At 36.9% G+C, this 18,765-nt stretch overlaps 1 protein-coding gene and 1 pseudogene across 4 annotated transcripts in view; one reads left to right on the top strand and one right to left on the bottom strand.

Annotated features, from left to right (window-relative positions):
* Window positions 1-18,765, bottom strand: part of ZCCHC7 (zinc finger CCHC-type containing 7) — a 254,677-nt gene that overhangs the window by 165,582 nt on the left and 70,330 nt on the right. The window lies entirely within an intron of this gene.
* LOC108516196 (UPF0729 protein C18orf32 homolog pseudogene) overlaps window positions 16,195-18,765 on the top strand; it is a 16,851-nt pseudogene continuing 14,280 nt past the window's right edge. Inside the window, exon 1 of the transcript XR_001881734.1 lies at window positions 16,195-16,260. The product of XR_001881734.1 is annotated as a UPF0729 protein C18orf32 homolog pseudogene (transcript). The remainder of the gene's footprint in view (window positions 16,261-18,765) is intronic.

Here is an 18,765-nt window from a genome sequence, read left to right as displayed (position 1 = left end):
CAAAAAAAAAAAACCACATAACCAAGACAATCCTAAGCAAAAGACCAAACCTGGAGGCATCATGCTACCTAACTTCAAACTATACTACAAGGCTACAGTAACCAAAACAGCATGGTATTGGTACCAAAACAGACATACAGACCAGTGGAACAGAAATAATGACCTCAGAAATAAGACCACACATCTACAACCATCTTCAACAAACCTGACAAAAACAAGCAATGGGGAAAGGATTCTCTATTTAATAAATGGTGCTGGGAAAACTGGCTATCCATACAGAAAACTGAAATTGGACCCCTTCTTTACACCTTATACAAAATTAACTTAAGATGGATTAAAAACTTAAATGTAAAACACAAAACCATAAAAACCCTAGAAGAAAACCTAGGTGATACCATTCAAGACATAGGCATGGGCAAAGATTTTATGATGAAATCGCCAAAAGCAATTGCAACAAAAGCTAAAATTGACATATGGGATCTAATTAAACTAAACAGCTTCTGCACAGCAAAAGAAACTATCATCAGAGTGAACAGGCAATCTACAGAATGGGAGAAAATTTTTGCAATCTACCCATCTGACAAAGGTCTAATATCTAGAATTTACAAGGAACTTAAACAAATTTCCAAGAAAAAAACCAAACCCCATCAAAAAGTGGGCAAAGAAAATGAACAGACACTTATCAAAAGAAGACATTTATGCAGCTGACAAACATGAAAATAAGGTCAGCATCACTGATCATCAGAGAAATGCAAATCAAAACCACAATGAGGTATCTTATGTCAGTCAGAATGGCGATTATTAAAAAGTCAAGAAACAACAGATGCTGGTGAGGCTGTGGAGAAATACGAATGCTTTTATATTGCTGGTGGGAGCGTAAATTAGTTCAACCATTGTTGAAGACAGTATGGCAATTACTCAAGGATCTAGAACCAGAAATACCATTTGACCCAGCAATTCCATTACTGGGTATATACCCAACGGAATATAAATCACTCTATTATAAACATACATGCACGCATATGTTTATTGCAGCACTATTCACAATAGCAAAGACATGGAACCAACCCAAATGTCCATTAATGATAGACTGGATAAAGAAAATGTGGTACATACACACCATGGAATACTATGCAGACACAAAAAGGAATGAGATCATGTCCTCTGCAGGGACATGGATGAAGCTGGAAGCCATCATCCTCAGTAAACTAACACAGGAACACAGAAAACCAAACACCACATGTTCTCACTCGTAAGTGGGAGTTGAACAATGAGAACAAATAAACACAGGGAAGGGAACAACATACACTGGGGCCTGTTGGTGGGGGGCAAGGGGAGGGAGAGCATCAGGACAAATAGCTAATGCACGCAGGGCTTAAAACCTAGATGACGGGTTGATAGGTGCAGGAAACCACCACGGTGCACGTATACCTATGTAACAAAGCTGCATGTTCTGTACATGTATACTGGTAAAGTATAAATAAAGCAAATTTAAAGTATAAATAAAAGCAAATTTAAAAAGAAAAGTATTTTCTCTCGAAAGAAACTGTTGAGTACCTGGATTACTTCATTTGAACAAACAAAAATTCCTTTCAGAAAATTATTATTAGCCCTATTTTACAAATGAGGAAATCTGTAAAGTTCAGTAAAGTTATATAGCTTCCCCAATGTCACAGAAACCAAAGCAGATATGGCACTAGATTTGGGTCCATCGACTCACAATCTCATGATTTGTTCAAGATACCACCCTGCACTTCCTACTTGCCCCCCACAGTTTCTGTGGGTTTAACAAGAGCAAGGAAGGGCTACACAGAAAACTGTTTTGCTTCCTTTATAAAACTTTGGCTAAAATAGTTGTCAATAACTTACAACACTCAGTATTTTGTTCATAAGATTTCAGAAGCCAAATTTTCTCTTAGAATCCAGTGCCAAAAGAAGTTACTTTCCTAAAAATAAATCACATTCAACCATTTGTTCACTTGTGCTAAAACTGTGATGGAGAAAACATGGATCCATATGGTCTCTACTCTAAAGTAGTTTATAAGGGCCGGGTGTGATGGCTCATGCCTCTCATCCCAGCACTGTGGAAGGCCAAGGCAGGAGGATTGCTTGAGTTCAGGAGTTCAAGATCAGCCTGGGCAACATAGTAAAACCCCATCTCTACAAAAAAAATTTAAAAATTAGCTGGGCATGGTGGCTCACAACTTAGTCCTAGCTACTGGGGAGGCTGAGGCAGGAGGATCACTTGAGCCCGAGAGGTGGAGGTTATGGAGGTTACAGTAAGCTGTGATCATGCCACTGTGCTCCAACCTGGACAACAGAGCAAGATCCTGCCTCTAAAAACAAACAAAAAAGTTTACAGACATAATACAATGTGTATTTAAATAGCCATGATTTAAGGTTAAAAGTAATGTGCTTCTCTTTAATAAAACAAACAATTAAACAATTCATTACGTTTCCCCTTGGTTTTAACTGCCAAAGCTAAGAGCTAAATTTAATATCTAAATACAATAACCATTTTACCTCAGGTTCCTAGAAGAGGTAACTTCACTTGATTGTTTACTCTTTGACTTTATCTTCAGCTATCCTATTATTGTACATGCATGTTATCCCAATCTACCTCAAATCCTTTTGTGGAAGCAGACAAGGTACATAATAGAAACAAACAAATAAAAGGTCTGGATTAAAATACAAACCAAATCCAAAGAATGTAAACTTTTTTACTGCATACTGTGCTATCTCAGACATTCTGAGTTGCTTAGAGGATCAAATAAGGCAGTATGCTAAATGTACTCTAAAAACGGCGATTCAAGAAACACTTGTATGAATAGAAGCCCTACTTCTACTGTTTTCCACAGACATTATACAAGCTCTGAAAACCCACATTGGATTTATATTTAGGATGTGTAAGTTGAGAAATGGGGTATGGCTGGGTAAATGGTGTTTTCAAACGTCAGTGCAATGCAGATAATGTGAGTTTTGTATAGCTTCTTTGTTTCTATAGCTTTGCGGGGAGGTGGTAAAGAGCACTAGATCAACAAAAGTGGTGGCTTAGAAGCCCTACCATTACTCTACCCTTTTCACATCCTCTGCATGGTAATTTGCTAGTGCCTCTGCAATGATATCTGCCACATCTTTAAGTGCCCTATGATGCATGTCATTGGGCCCTGCTGATTTAAACGTATTCACTTCTTAAAGTAACTCTGGACCACTGGATTCTCCAGTCAGATTTTGCTTCCCTCCCACCCATTCAGATTTTCTACACAAAAAGTGATCTTGTGTTTCTGATGAACATAAATAAAATAGCACAGAAAGTCTTTAAAATATATTATTACTTTCCTCCTTAATAAAGCTCTAATATTTTTGTTTTCTAATACTTGCAATAAAACAGCTCCTTAGCCATACAAGCAGGATCTGTTCTTCAGATATGGAAAACCAGAATATTATAATATGCTGACAATAAAGAAAGAAAAGAATGAGAAGGTGGAAGGGCACATATACATATTACTTTTGTCTCTTTTCTCTTTGATCTTTTCTTCCTGCTTCAAGTCAAGGGATGGCTAGGAAGCCACTGTAATACAAAATAATATGGCATTAAAAGACAATGGATAGAACTGGCCCTTTTCAATCACTAACAAGCTGTAAGACCTGAACAAGTAAATCTCTCTGGATCGTTTTTTAACCTATAAAATAAATAAATTAAACTAGATTCTCACTAATATCTTATTCATTTAAAAAATTCAATGAATTCAAAACAAGTTACAAGAGAATGCAATGATACCCTTGTCTCCCATAGCCCCTGCTACACAGGAGAGCTTCTGCCCATTTGTGTTCTCCCTCCACTGTCCTTACCTCGCACTCAAAATTAAAACTCCTATTCACAATCTGATTAAGATTAATTCACACAAAGTGTGATGAAGACTTAATATTACAGAACATTTTCATTTTAAAAATGACTGATTAAAACACATGCATTTCTAATGAACAGTAGGTATGAGTCACAGGGAAAGGGAAGAAAAGATAAGCATCTTTAAGCAGAGAGCCTCTCAATGGTTCATACTTCTGGTCTACTCCTGTTCCTCAATTACATTTCCAACTGTATTTTCCACAAAGCATAATTTACAGACAGCTACAGACACCCTCAAATTTCTTAACTGATTCTTCATTCTCTTTTTATGAATTGGCTTCTGCTTCTACCCTCACCACCAAGGCTTCTAAGAGGTAGAAAAGCCAGTATTGCAGGACTCACAGTTGCACATCAGCCATACTTTCCCCGTTTTAGGACTTTAAAATCACTGGAAGAAAAACGGAAGAAGAAAGCACATGGAGTCGGACATGATGGTGATGGAGAACAGCTGGGATTATAGCTTTTTAAAATTTGTTATGGGTAAGGAATATGAGGAAAACAATGAAACGTCATAAATAAGGGGAAAACTTGGTGTCAGCTCTAATTAAAGCAATGGGAAATATGGAAATTAAGCACAAAATGAGGCCTGAATACAGCTAGGAGCTTTATGTTTTGTTTTTATTTTTTAATGATACACAGTGAAGAGTGAAAAAAGGAGGAGCGTTGAAAGATAATAAAAAAGGAAGTGAACATGGAGAAGAAAACAGAAAAAGATAACGAAGAGAGGAAATTAGAAAAACAAAGTAACAGAGAAAACACAAAGGATTAAGAATAGGAAGAATAAAAGAATATATAATCCAGTCAAGAGAGAGAATATAAAGCATTTAATAATGGTGGCGCACAAATGGGAAGGCAGAAATGGGGGCAGAGTGCAGTAAGAAAAAGAAACAGTAGGGCCGGGCTCGCAGTGGTTCACACCTGCAATCCCAGCACTTTGGGAGGCCGAGGCGGGTGGATCATCTGAAGTCATGAGTTTGAGACCAGCCTGGCCAACATAGTGAAACCCCATCTCTAGTAAAATTACAAAAAATTAACTGGGCTTGGTGGTGTACGCCTGTAATCCCAGCTACTCGGGAGGCTGAGGCAGGAGAATCGCTTGAACCCAGGAGACTAAGGTTGCAGTAAGCTGAGATCACACCATTGTACTCCAGCCTAGGCAATAAGAGTGAAGCTCTGTCTCAAGGAAAAAAAAAAAGAAAGAAAGAAAGGAAGACGAAAGAAAAGAAAAAAGAAAAAGAAACAGTAGAAACCAAGAATGACAGAACAGCAAAGACAAGAATTAGAGAAATCAGAGCCAGCTAGGCTACAAACTAGCGGCTTGTGTCTTTTTCTTTTGCTGTTTGTTCTTTTAAACAGGAAAACAAAGTGGCAAGAGAGCATGATGAAAAATAGTATCATCTGGGGCATGTTTTCATCGGCCATTTAAAGTACTATGGGAAACAGAACCCAAAAAAGAGAATACAGGTGGGGAGGAGGGTATGGCAAATGTGACAAAAATAAGAAGCAATAGAAAAGGAGCTCAGAGGGTAGATGGCTAAAAGATACAGGTGGTAAGCAGTCTGTCCCAGACTATTTTAGCACACATTAGGCAAAAGAATTTCAAAGAGCAAGGAAAATATGACAAACACACCAAGGGTCAATCATCAATTAATTCAATGCAAAAAAAGTATTGAACATGAGTCTTTGATGCCTCTTCCTTCACTCTACCACCTATCCTATCTAACAAAGCCCAGGTTTTACTCAGTTCTTTCTTACTAATCTTTCAAATTTATCTCCTCCTAAGATACTGTACTAGACAGTGCAGAATATACACAAGTTTGAGGGAGCAAGCTCTATCATTAGGACCTCCCACTTGAATAGAGAAGGCAAACACAACACACTTATGCCTTCCATAAGTATGCCAACTGAATTCTTTCTCTTTTGGCACCTAACGCTTTCCACTTTGTATTATCTTAATTCCTCATAGACTCTAGATCTTTAAAAATGAGGAAGACTGAAATGGACAGACATGTGAGCACTCCAGGGCAAAAGGGACCACAAAGTAGGCTCAGAGGAAGGGATAACAGCAAGTTGTTCTGTGACAAAGAGAAGATGTGATCGGCTGGACAAGTGAAGACAGAGACCACTAGGCTGATACACAGAGTTTGATATGAAATGTAATTACCATTAAAACTTTTTTTTTTTTTTTTTGAGGCATGATCAAATCTGTAGTTTACAAAGATTACTCTGGTTATAACATTCTGGGAGAAAATAAAATAAAATGATTCAGTCTGAGAAAGACTCCACAGAACAAGTGATATTTTAGCTGGGTCTCATAGGATGAATAGAAGCTTTTTAGAGGAAGGGCTCTGCGGAATGATGAAATAAAATGAAAAAAGGTATGAAAACATAACAGGGCACCACAGATTCTAGGACAAGTAAGAGGGCCAGAGAGTGGTTGGAAAACAGGTTATTTAGAGAAAGAGGTATCAGATTTGAAAGACAGGCTTAGGCATTGTTCTGAGGAACACTACAGTTTCCCATTTGATTACAAACTGTATCATTTGGTAAGATGGAAAATCCCCCTTTTTCCTTATAGAGAGTCATAACATCAAGTGTTGGGTGATTTAACAATTATTCATGATGACAGTGCCAACATCCCTGCTCATATATTAAATGAGACACTACCTGAAGTAGATAAAAGTATCCACAATTTCACTTCAGAACATTTGGCTGCTATGCCAAAGAGACAACCATTTATAACAGTCACTGGCCCAGATCTCACAAATCAGATTTTGGGAACTTTTTATTTTTTTAACAAAACATCAAATCTAGAATAGTGCAACTGCTGTTTTGACTTTCAAAACAGAGAGGACTCCTGCATAGGAAATAAAAGCCAGGACATACATTTACAGGACGGATTGTTTTACATTCTTACATCAGATCAAATAACTTAATTATTCTGGGTACTGCACACTTAATGACAAATCTACATCCCTGAAATCATAACACTGAGACTGGCGTTTTCGTTTCCAAAATGAAAAAAAAGTTCACTGTGCCTTTCCTTCCAGACTGCACCCCATCACTCATCACAAGCTAGCATCAAGTGCTTTAAATAACATTTTCAATAAATGTGAACTCGGTTCTTTTTATACTTTGTTATAACTTCCTGTGTCTTTGACATATTCAAGAAGTGAAACTCATGCATAGCATGTTTATATTATTCCCTCCTTAGCAAAAGCTCACAGACAATGTCAGGTCTGGAGAGATAAGAGCTGCTTCCAGGACATGAATTCTCATGAGGATTAGGCAACCACCATCTGGGGCTCCAGAGTTTATCTGTAGCAGCTGCCTTCAAAGTATCATACTAGAGGTTGGGGGTGGGGGGAAGTCTAATTTTAAAGTGTTTAACAAGTTCCTCTACCTTGGCTTTGATTATCATTCTGGATTGTTTTTTCCACCTTATAAAAATAAAACATAGTAACCTTTTCTTCATAACACATAAATAACTTAAAACAGCACTATGTATTTAAATGATGAACTCAACAATACTCAAATGTTTAATGTTACAATTATAACATAATTTTTAATAATCATTTTAATAATGATTAAAATACTACCAAATACCTAATGTTGTCATTAATACAAGCTTTATCCTTCACAAAAAAAGTGTATCTCCCAATTTTTAAAATTTCTACTTAGAAGGCTACAGATTAAAACAATATCCTAGATATTTTGGGAGAGTTTTTCAAATGTCCTCAATTGACATTAAAATAATCGTAACACTAAATTTTATTAAACAGAAAACTTTTTAAATCAAATATTTATATAAAAAACAGGAAATCAAAAATGAACACGGGGCAAAAAGTTAATTTTGAGTGCTCAGCTTTAAATAATAATCTACTAAATCTGATTACTACATTAACTTTTATGGTGCTAAAAATGGTCACTATGAAACAAAGCTAGATAGCAAAGAAAAACAAAATAGAAAAATCAAACAAAATATTCTATATAAAGAATAGTTTCTACTACAATAAGTCCCAAAATCGCTCCACCACTAAAATAATGCCTTTTTCTTTGCATCAGGTCTCCTTCCATTTCAAATATTCTTTACCTGCCATAAAATCATAAGTTGTATTTGTTCATTTGAACAACCTGTGACAAAGGACTTACTATTAAAATTAACTAGATAAAATTATTGTTAGTTCCATCAGAGATCTGGCAAAGTGGCTGCATCTATAAAGTATCACTACAATAAACAGCTTTGTAAAGAAGAACAGTTCACTCTTTCATTGTTCATTCAAAATACATAACAAGCCTATTGTACTGGACAGAGTGACGCAGAGAAACAAAAGGCAGAGGTTGGAGTGTGTCAAAATCATAAAACTGGTCCATTATTTGATGCCTGGGATTTTCTTTCCATGTCCAAATATTTATATATATTTATATATCTGGGCCTGACACAAACATTCTAGTCTTATTTTTTGAAGTACCCTCATAATTCCGTCACCAAAATCAAATACAGGAAATTCAAACTCTACACATCTAAAACTAAAGTGGACTGGGCCCTTCCTTTCACCTTCCCTATTGCTATCAGTGGTTGAATTATTTTAAAATCACATAAACTCACAATCTCTCTTCTCTCCATTAACATTTTATCAAGTCATTAAATCCTGATGACTGTAATTTCAAAACTATTTTGGCAATATTTTATTTACTTGCAGTAGTACCATTACCAACCTAGTATAAGTTACTCCTCAGAATTTGGACTAAATTACGAGTTTTGTAGGCAGTGTCTCTTCCAGCTAATTCGCATTAAATCACTACCACATTAAGTCTTCACTACGTTAAATATGCCTCTCAAAACAATCTACTCAAACTGTTCTCCCTATCTATTCTTCTGGTTTACAATGCTTTTCCTTTCCTCGACATATTCAAATTCTCCCTTTACCAGATTCTCCAGGATTCACAAGCAATTGTTTCCTTTTCTATGCCACATTTCATATTTACCCCAGGATAGTCATCTTCCTACTCATTAAACTTCTACATTAGACGCAAAACACATCGGTCTGCATGACCACATCACAAACATTGCTTATGAGTGATATTTTCATATATCTAAAGGAGATGAGAAGAGAATAAACAAAAAAAAACTTTATTTTGCAGTTTCTTCTGCAACGTCCGAAATGGCTAAATAACAGTTATTTGTTGAATAAACTTATCAACAATATGATCTAGATATTTAGGTGTGCAAAGGGATGCACTTATAAGGGATCTGCTGTTATAAAAAATATGAGAATCTGACTGCACACGGTGGCTCATGTCTGTAATCCCAGCACTCTGGGAGGCTGAGGAGGGCAGATCTCCTGAGGTCAGGAGTTCCAGACCAGCCTTGCTAACATGGTAAAACCCCGTCTTCACTGAAAATACAAAATTAGCCAGGTGTGCTGGTGCACGCCTGTAATCCTGGCTACTAGGGAGGCTGAGGCATGAGAAGCTTGAACCCGGGAGGTCGAGGTTGCAGTGAGCCGAGATCACACCACTGCACTCCAGCCTGGGCAACAGAGTGAGACCCCATCTCAAAAAAAAAAAAAGAGAGAATCCAAGAAACTTGACTTCTTGTTCTGCTATACCCAACTGAAAGTAGGCAGTGACAATGATTTCAACAACATGCAAAGACATCCTTTGGACAGAGAATTTGTATATATAATAACTGTTTGTAACATCAGCTATTCTTCGATAAACAGGATTTTCTCTTAAATTCCTTCTATTTGTTAGAGATTCAATTTGTTACCCAAGCTGTGGATTTATAGGATTTACATCCTTAAAACGAATTCCAGCATAATTTCACACAGAAGCCTTCCTGAAGTTAACCAGGACAACACACAAATAAATCTTCCCTTTAAAAGAATAAATGCTCCATGAAAATCATCAATACATCACTTAAGCTTAAGGCACAATATCTGTGCAACACCAAGCTCTACCCCAATCCTCCAAGGGCCACTAGAGTCTGTATTAACCCCACACACTCTCTATTACCTATTCAGACATGTTTTCCCAGTACCATTACTCCAAATAATTCCATTCCCTAAACTAAATCCACTGTTTCATCCTGCTTGATTCTCTACTTATATTATCTAAAACTCTTGCTCTTGAGTTGCAAGGCTGTTGCTACTTAACTCTACGTTGACCTACTACTTACTATATGTAAGTAAGCTTTAAAGTCTCTTACAGGATCTCTGTATCATCTCCTAAATCACAGTGGAATCAAGTATTCCAATTTGAGTTTTAACCATTATCTAATTTTCTATTAAAATGCTAACTCAAAAGAGAAATATTCTCTAATATAAAGGCCACTATCCTTACATAGCAGGTACCCAATTTTTTAGAGTCTGTCTTCAACATATCCACATTTGCATGAAAACTTCACCCTAAGTAGAAAATTGGTCAGACTGCTTAATTGTGTGGGATAGGCAAGTTAAGTGCCAGAGAGGAGTTCAAAGAACATTAGCAATGTCTGAATTTGAGTATGAGCCTGAAAATCATAATGAAAACACTGTAAGAGGGAAAGGGACTAGGCATTCAAATCATAATTTTAAAGATGAGGATATTAGGTTACAAGGGTCACACAGGACAAGCTTCATGGAGGAGATGAGATTTCAGGTGACTCTGATGGATTTGCAGTAATTAGGAAAGAGGGAGAATGAAATTCCTGAAGGCAGACACATTTTCCTTGGTAGATACATGCCCAGCTTTTGTAGTAAGAGCAGGGCAGGATCACCACCTCATTCCTTGCTGAGGATAGAAACTGCATATAAACTGCATTAATTGGTAGTTCATATAAAACTGTATATGAAACAACAGAAAATCCAACAACATAAACAGGCTATTACTAACATAATTTTTTTTTTTAAAGGCTACTAGATTTTCTCCAAGCTGTAAAATCTTGCAGACTATAGTACAGTGGCAGGCAACTTACATCCCTTGGAAAAGTTCCTTTTGTGCGATCATTTAAACTAACAATTTTAAAGAATGTTTTACACAAAATGTGGGATAATTATTGGTCTGAGACAGAAATAAGACTTTCTGAACATCTTTCTTTGGCCTGCTAGATGTCAAAATGCAGTAAAATTTCCTATTGTAGGAGAATTTTAGTTAATAAAATAATTTCATTACAATGTCTNTATGGTGCTAAAAATGGTCACTATGAAACAAAGCTAGATAGCAAAGAAAAACAAAATAGAAAAATCAAACAAAATATTCTATATAAAGAATAGTTTCTACTACAATAAGTCCCAAAATCGCTCCACCACTAAAATAATGCCTTTTTCTTTGCATCAGGTCTCCTTCCATTTCAAATATTCTTTACCTGCCATAAAAATCATAAGTTGTATTTGTTCATTTGAACAACCTGTGACAAAGGACTTACTATTAAAATTAACTAGATAAAATTATTGTTAGTTCCATCAGAGATCTGGCAAAGTGGCTGCATCTATAAAGTATCACTACAATAAACAGCTTTGTAAAGAAGAACAGTTCACTCTTTCATTGTTCATTCAAAATACATAACAAGCCTATTGTACTGGACAGAGTGACGCAGAGAAACAAAAGGCAGAGGTTGGAGTGTGTCAAAATCATAAAACTGGTCCATTATTTGATGCCTGGGATTTTCTTTCCATGTCCAAATATTTATATATATTTATATATCTGGGCCTGACACAAACATTCTAGTCTTATTTTTTGAAGTACCCTCATAATTCCGTCACCAAAATCAAATACAGGAAATTCAAACTCTACACATCTAAAACTAAAGTGGACTGGGCCCTTCCTTTCACCTTCCCTATTGCTGTCAGTGGTTGAATTATTTTAAAAATCACATAAACTCACAATCTCTCTTCTCTCCATTAACATTTTTATCAAGTCATTAAATCCTGATGACTGTAATTTCAAAACTATTTTGGCAATATTTTATTTACTTGCAGTAGTACCATTACCAACCTAGTATAAGTTACTCCTCAGAATTTGGACTAAATTACGAGTTTTGTAGGCAGTGTCTCTTCCAGCTAATTCGCATTAAATCACTACCACATTAAGTCTTCACTACGTTAAATATGCCTCTCAAAACAATCTACTCAAACTGTTCTCCCTATCTATTCTTCTGGTTTACAATGCTTTTCCTTTCCTCGACATATTCAAATTCTCCCTTTACCAGATTCTCCAGGATTCACAAGCAATTGTTTCCTTTTCTATGCCACATTTCATATTTACCCCAGGATAGTCATCTTCCTACTCATTAAACTTCTACATTAGACGCAAAACACATCGGTCTGCATGACCACATCACAAACATTGCTTATGAGTGATATTTTTCATATATCTAAAGGAGATGAGAAGAGAATAAACAAAAAAAAACTTTATTTTGCAGTTTCTTCTGCAACGTCCGAAATGGCTAAATAACAGTTATTTGTTGAATAAACTTATCAACAATATGATCTAGATATTTAGGTGTGCAAAGGGATGCACTTATAAGGGATCTGCTGTTATAAAAAATATGAGAATCTGACTGCACACGGTGGCTCATGTCTGTAATCCCAGCACTCTGGGAGGCTGAGGAGGGCAGATCTCCTGAGGTCAGGAGTTCCAGACCAGCCTTGCTAACATGGTAAAACCCCGTCTTCACTGAAAATACAAAAATTAGCCAGGTGTGCTGGTGCACGCCTGTAATCCTGGCTACTAGGGAGGCTGAGGCATGAGAAGCTTGAACCCGGGAGGTCGAGGTTGCAGTGAGCCGAGATCACACCACTGCACTCCAGCCTGGGCAACAGAGTGAGACCCCATCTCAAAAAAAAAAAAAGAGAGAATCCAAGAAACTTGACTTCTTGTTCTGCTATACCCAACTGAAAGTAGGCAGTGACAATGATTTCAACAACATGCAAAGACATCCTTTGGACAGAGAATTTGTATATATAATAACTGTTTGTAACATCAGCTATTCTTCGATAAACAGGATTTTTCTCTTAAATTCCTTCTATTTGTTAGAGATTCAATTTGTTACCCAAGCTGTGGATTTATAGGATTTACATCCTTAAAACGAATTCCAGCATAATTTCACACAGAAGCCTTCCTGAAGTTAACCAGGACAACACACAAATAAATCTTCCCTTTAAAAAGAATAAATGCTCCATGAAAATCATCAATACATCACTTAAGCTTAAGGCACAATATCTGTGCAACACCAAGCTCTACCCCAATCCTCCAAGGGCCACTAGAGTCTGTATTAACCCCACACACTCTCTATTACCTATTCAGACATGTTTTCCCAGTACCATTACTCCAAATAATTCCATTCCCTAAACTAAATCCACTGTTTCATCCTGCTTGATTCTCTACTTATATTATCTAAAACTCTTGCTCTTGAGTTGCAAGGCTGTTGCTACTTAACTCTACGTTGACCTACTACTTACTATATGTAAGTAAGCTTTAAAGTCTCTTACAGGATCTCTGTATCATCTCCTAAATCACAGTGGAATCAAGTATTCCAATTTGAGTTTTAACCATTATCTAATTTTCTATTAAAAATGCTAACTCAAAAAGAGAAATATTCTCTAATATAAAGGCCACTATCCTTACATAGCAGGTACCCAATTTTTTAGAGTCTGTCTTCAACATATCCACATTTGCATGAAAACTTCACCCTAAGTAGAAAATTGGTCAGACTGCTTAATTGTGTGGGATAGGCAAGTTAAGTGCCAGAGAGGAGTTCAAAGAACATTAGCAATGTCTGAATTTGAGTATGAGCCTGAAAATCATAATGAAAACACTGTAAGAGGGAAAGGGACTAGGCATTCAAATCATAATTTTAAAGATGAGGATATTAGGTTACAAGGGTCACACAGGACAAGCTTCATGGAGGAGATGAGATTTCAGGTGACTCTGATGGATTTGCAGTAATTAGGAAAGAGGGAGAATGAAATTCCTGAAGGCAGACACATTTTTCCTTGGTAGATACATGCCCAGCTTTTGTAGTAAGAGCAGGGCAGGATCACCACCTCATTCCTTGCTGAGGATAGAAACTGCATATAAACTGCATTAATTGGTAGTTCATATAAAACTGTATATGAAACAACAGAAAATCCAACAACATAAACAGGCTATTACTAACATAATTTTTTTTTTTAAAGGCTACTAGATTTTTCTCCAAGCTGTAAAATCTTGCAGACTATAGTACAGTGGCAGGCAACTTACATCCCTTGGAAAAGTTCCTTTTGTGCGATCATTTAAACTAACAATTTTAAAGAATGTTTTACACAAAATGTGGGATAATTATTGGTCTGAGACAGAAATAAGACTTTCTGAACATCTTTCTTTGGCCTGCTAGATGTCAAAATGCAGTAAAATTTCCTATTGTAGGAGAATTTTAGTTAATAAAAATAATTTCATTACAATGTCTGATTTACACAGTACAAAAGTGTACTAATAACCATCAGAAATTTTTAAAGCTACAATATCCTTCTGAAGCCACCCTAATAATTGCTTATTAAAACACTTTCTCTGCTAAAATGTTAAAGTTATTGATTTTTTAAAATTTCAGCAATACAAAGATACAGCTTCCAATTCATGTTCAAACATAAAATAACTGAATTGAAAAACAATTTCACTTTCATTGAAATCAAGTCAGTGTTTCATTATTCAAAAGCATATGCTCATCAATACAAATAAACTTTCATTTCTATTTGAGGTTAAAATCCTAAAATAGCCCCAAAGTCGCACCACAATTCAGCTGCTATGGAAAAGCTAAGTAGTGCTTCCCATGACTAAATGGATTAATTCTTTAGCCCAAACACAATTACTGTTCTCCACACTGTTCCATTGAACACCTAAATAAGCATCCCAAAGCTTATTTCATTCAAAGAAAAGATCCAGACTAAAGAATAATCCCAATGTATGAAGTTTACATTTTGTGTAAAGTTTTTTTTAAAAGGGAAAAATCTATAAGTGGTAATCAGGAAAAGACATGAGTCATTTTAGACAGGTGTTGGGGATGACATCTATCGACTAATAGATATCTTTGTTGAAGGACTGCTGTACAGATTCCAGTAGATGTCTTTTTCTCAAACCAATTTTTCTGACTTAGTTCTTTAATCTAGACTTTTCCACAGGTGACGCATACATTAACAGCAAAAAGAATAACTCTTCAAGAAATAGCCAGTTACATGGAAAGGTATTTCTTCTGGTCCTTTTCTTGCTTTAAAATTTTTCAACTTCAACCATGTATGAAAAGTGCTTACAACCATGTTTACTGAACATTTTATTCTCCCATATATTTCCACATTTCAAAAATCTCCTGTGATACACACCTGATCTAAAGAAGAAAATATGGTGAGGTCAGGGAATAGGAATGAGGGCAATGAGCTATACTGAAGTAATTCAATATGGCTCAAGGGGTAAAATGAAAGAAAAGCAACAGTTATTAATTTCAGATCTGGATTCTCTGACAATAACAAGTTATCTGATTATGAGATGGGCTGTCTTGTTAATACTTGCTGTTACTGAGATGTTTACAAGGAAAATAGTTGACCATGTAAACTATGTTGGAGAAAGAATTCCTATATGACAGAAACTGGACTACATAACCCTATAGACTTTCTTTTGACTCTTAATACTGGTCATTCAATTTCCACTCCTTTTTAACTAAAGTTGTGAAATGGTAGCTCTTTTTCCACCTGTTTAATGTCCCCTGGGAGACCACTATTGTCAACTTATCATTGCAACATTAGTTGCTAGAAAGAGAATTTTTAGCTCTTTATAACACTTCTGCATTTAACTAAAGGATTATTTGCTGTTAGGCGGTTTTCTACAGCTCTGCCCCAAAGGACTTTCACAAACAATGCAAATGCATTTTCACAAGATGGAGCAATTTAGATTCCGTCTTTTAATGAAGGCTGAATTAATGGCAAGGCTTCCTTGCATTGTTGTAAACTAGACTGCTACAAAGAGCAGGTGAAATGGTTTTCTTCCTTTGGGCAAAAATGAAAATGAAGTGTAAAATTCCTACCCAGTTTCGATTCATGTTTGCGTTCATTAACAGAGGGTTAAACAGCCTGAACCTTACCTTTAGCAACTGCAGGTATAATCGGATTAATTTAAATGGTTATTAATGCCCTTTGGAATTCTAATTAGCCAGGGGGACAGCTGATGCAGACAGCCTTTGGGGGTGGGGATTAGTCTCTCAATCAGAGTTCAAACTCTCAGAGCAGCACCCCTACATAAATCCTATCCACCATTTTAGTGGGGTGGGAGTAGGGGACATGGAGAGTAGGGGTGAAGAATCTAAAATAAAGAAATACAGTGTAAAAAACACAAAGGACAAAAAGGTAAGAAATATAAAAGAGAAAGGAGAAAAAATATGACAAAAAATGTTCAATATACTTTCAAAACAATATACTGGTGATTAAAAAGAAGAGAAACCTAATGCACTTCAAGTAAGTACAACAAACAAAAAGAAACTTGTTAGAAAACAGTTATTAGATCTTTGGCCTAGAATCTTATGATAAATTAGAAAAGACATAAAACTAAGGCAAAATTACTTTTCCATAGGCAAAATTTAATTATCCTGCTTCTCTGAGGCAGCAAAAGTTTCAATGGCTTCAAGCGCCCAAAATGTTTTCCTAAATTTGCACATTTAGATGTACCCATAAAACATGTACCCTGAAATGGCGCAGTTTCCTTGTGTGGGTTCTAATGCATGTATTCTTTTTGTTGTTGTTGTTGAGACGGAATTTTGCTCTTGATGCTCAGGCTGGAGTGCAATGGCGCAATCTCGGGTCACCGCAACCTCCACCTCCAGGGTTCAAGCAATTCTCCCACCTCAGCCTCCCAAGTAGCTGGGGCTACAGGCAAGCACCACCACGCCCGGCTAATTTGGTATTTTTTTTAAGTAGAGACAGGGTCTTTCCAAGTTGGTCAGACTGGTCTCGAACTCCTGACATCAGGCGATCCACCCACCTCAGCCTCCCAAAGTGCTGGGATTACAGGCATGAGCCACTGCGCCCAGTCTAATGCATGTATTCTTAAACATGAAGCATAAAATCAAAGAATATGGGGAAACTCATACATTAGAGGTACAACTGTTTCTTACGTTTTAACTTTTTTTTTTATTTCAAAATATATTAGGAGTTCCAATTCCAAGTAAGATGGAGTAAGCACACACTACCTTGTCTTGTCCACTGAATCCAGAAAACCATAAAGCAGCTAGTTAAGGCAGACTGGGGAATAAGATGAGAATTCACATTAATATCAGACAGATGGTTTACTATTTTTCCCCCTTTAGTATCTTCTGGTCTAGACTCAAAGCAACTGAAATCTGGAAGCAGGCACTCAGGGATAGACAAAGAGAACTCCAGGAGAAGCCCTCTAGTTCTACCTTGAGGAGCAGGAACAGAGTCTCCTAATACTTAGACAGAATGAAGAAAATTCCCTAGGTATTTTTTTTACTCTTTTCAATGAATAAAATTCCCTAGGTATTTTTATTTATTCTTTTCAACATCCTCTGTACCCAGTCCCTGAGCAATCAAGATGGTGGTAGAAGCACTGACAGCAGCAGCAGTGGGGTCTGCAGAAGTCTAAAACTCTGAGGGAGCAAATCTTCATCATCAAGAGGGTAGCAAGAATTCTTGTTGCTTATTTTTTTCTCTGTCTTCTTGCTACTTGGCCCCAGTATGGGCACAGCTTTAAGAAATGTGCAGCAGAAGAGAGTAACTAAATAAAGCTCCAGCTCTGTAGCTGGAAGTATAAAAGGGGAGGATTAGGCAACCAAAAAGTACCAGAGAGATTACGAAGAGGGAGAAGCACAGGAAAGTGGCCCCATAAAGTTTGGACTCACCCCTCCAAACTGTGCCTGCATGGGGTTGATCCTAAAATAACATACCACAGACACTGAGAACTAAACCATGGAGCAGACAACTACTCAGTTCCCAGACAGTCCAATGTTTGGCACACATACTGGACAGTTCTCAGTAAGACTGCAAAGGTTTGGTAAAGGAAACTGGCATTAGAACTACAACCTACAGAAGTTTGTGTAGAACTTGCAACCTGAATGAACCCAACCAAATTGCCTATTAAAAAAAAAAAAATCAGCCGGGTGTGGTGGCTCATGCTTGTAATCCCAGCACTTTGGGAGGCCAAGGCAGGCAGATCACCTGAGGTCAGGAGTTCGAGACCAGCCTGGTCAAGATGGTGAAGCCACGTCTCTACTAAAAATAGAAAAAATTAGCTGGGTGTGGTGGTGTGCACCTGTAATCCCAGCTACTTGGGAGGCTGAGGCAGGAGAATCACTTGAACCCAGGAGGCAGAGGTTGCAGTGAGCCGAGACCATGTTGTTGTACTCCAACCTGGGCAACAAGCGCAAAACTCAGTCTTGGGGGGGGGGAAATTCAACATTTATCACAGCATTAAACCAAGACAAAGGGTCTCAAAATATGATACTTAAATTGTCCAGGATACAGCCCAAAATAATTTGACACATGAAGAATCAGGAAAACCTCAAAGAGAAAAAAACAACAGATGCCAACACTGAAATAATGCAGATGATGGATTTATCTGACCAAGACTTTAAAGCCACTATTACAAAAATGTCCCAACAAGGGCCAACACTCTTGGATGAACAGAAAGATGGAAAGTCACCTCAAAAAACAGAAGATATAAAGAAGAAACAAATGGAAAATTTAGAAACTGAAAAATATAATAACCAAAATGAAAATCTCATTAGACAGGCTAGAGAGCTGACAGATTTGTAGAAAATATTAAATCTGAGAGACTGGAAAAAAAAAAATGAAGAAAGGAGAGGGGAGGGGAGGGGAGAGGGGAAGGGAGACGGGAGG

The sequence above is a fragment of the Rhinopithecus bieti genome, unplaced genomic scaffold (assembly GCF_001698545.2).
Source record: "Rhinopithecus bieti isolate Rb0 unplaced genomic scaffold, ASM169854v2 scaffold_36417, whole genome shotgun sequence".
NCBI classification, from domain to species: Eukaryota; Metazoa; Chordata; class Mammalia; order Primates; family Cercopithecidae; genus Rhinopithecus; species Rhinopithecus bieti.
This window is presented reverse-complemented; position numbering and strand designations above follow the sequence as displayed.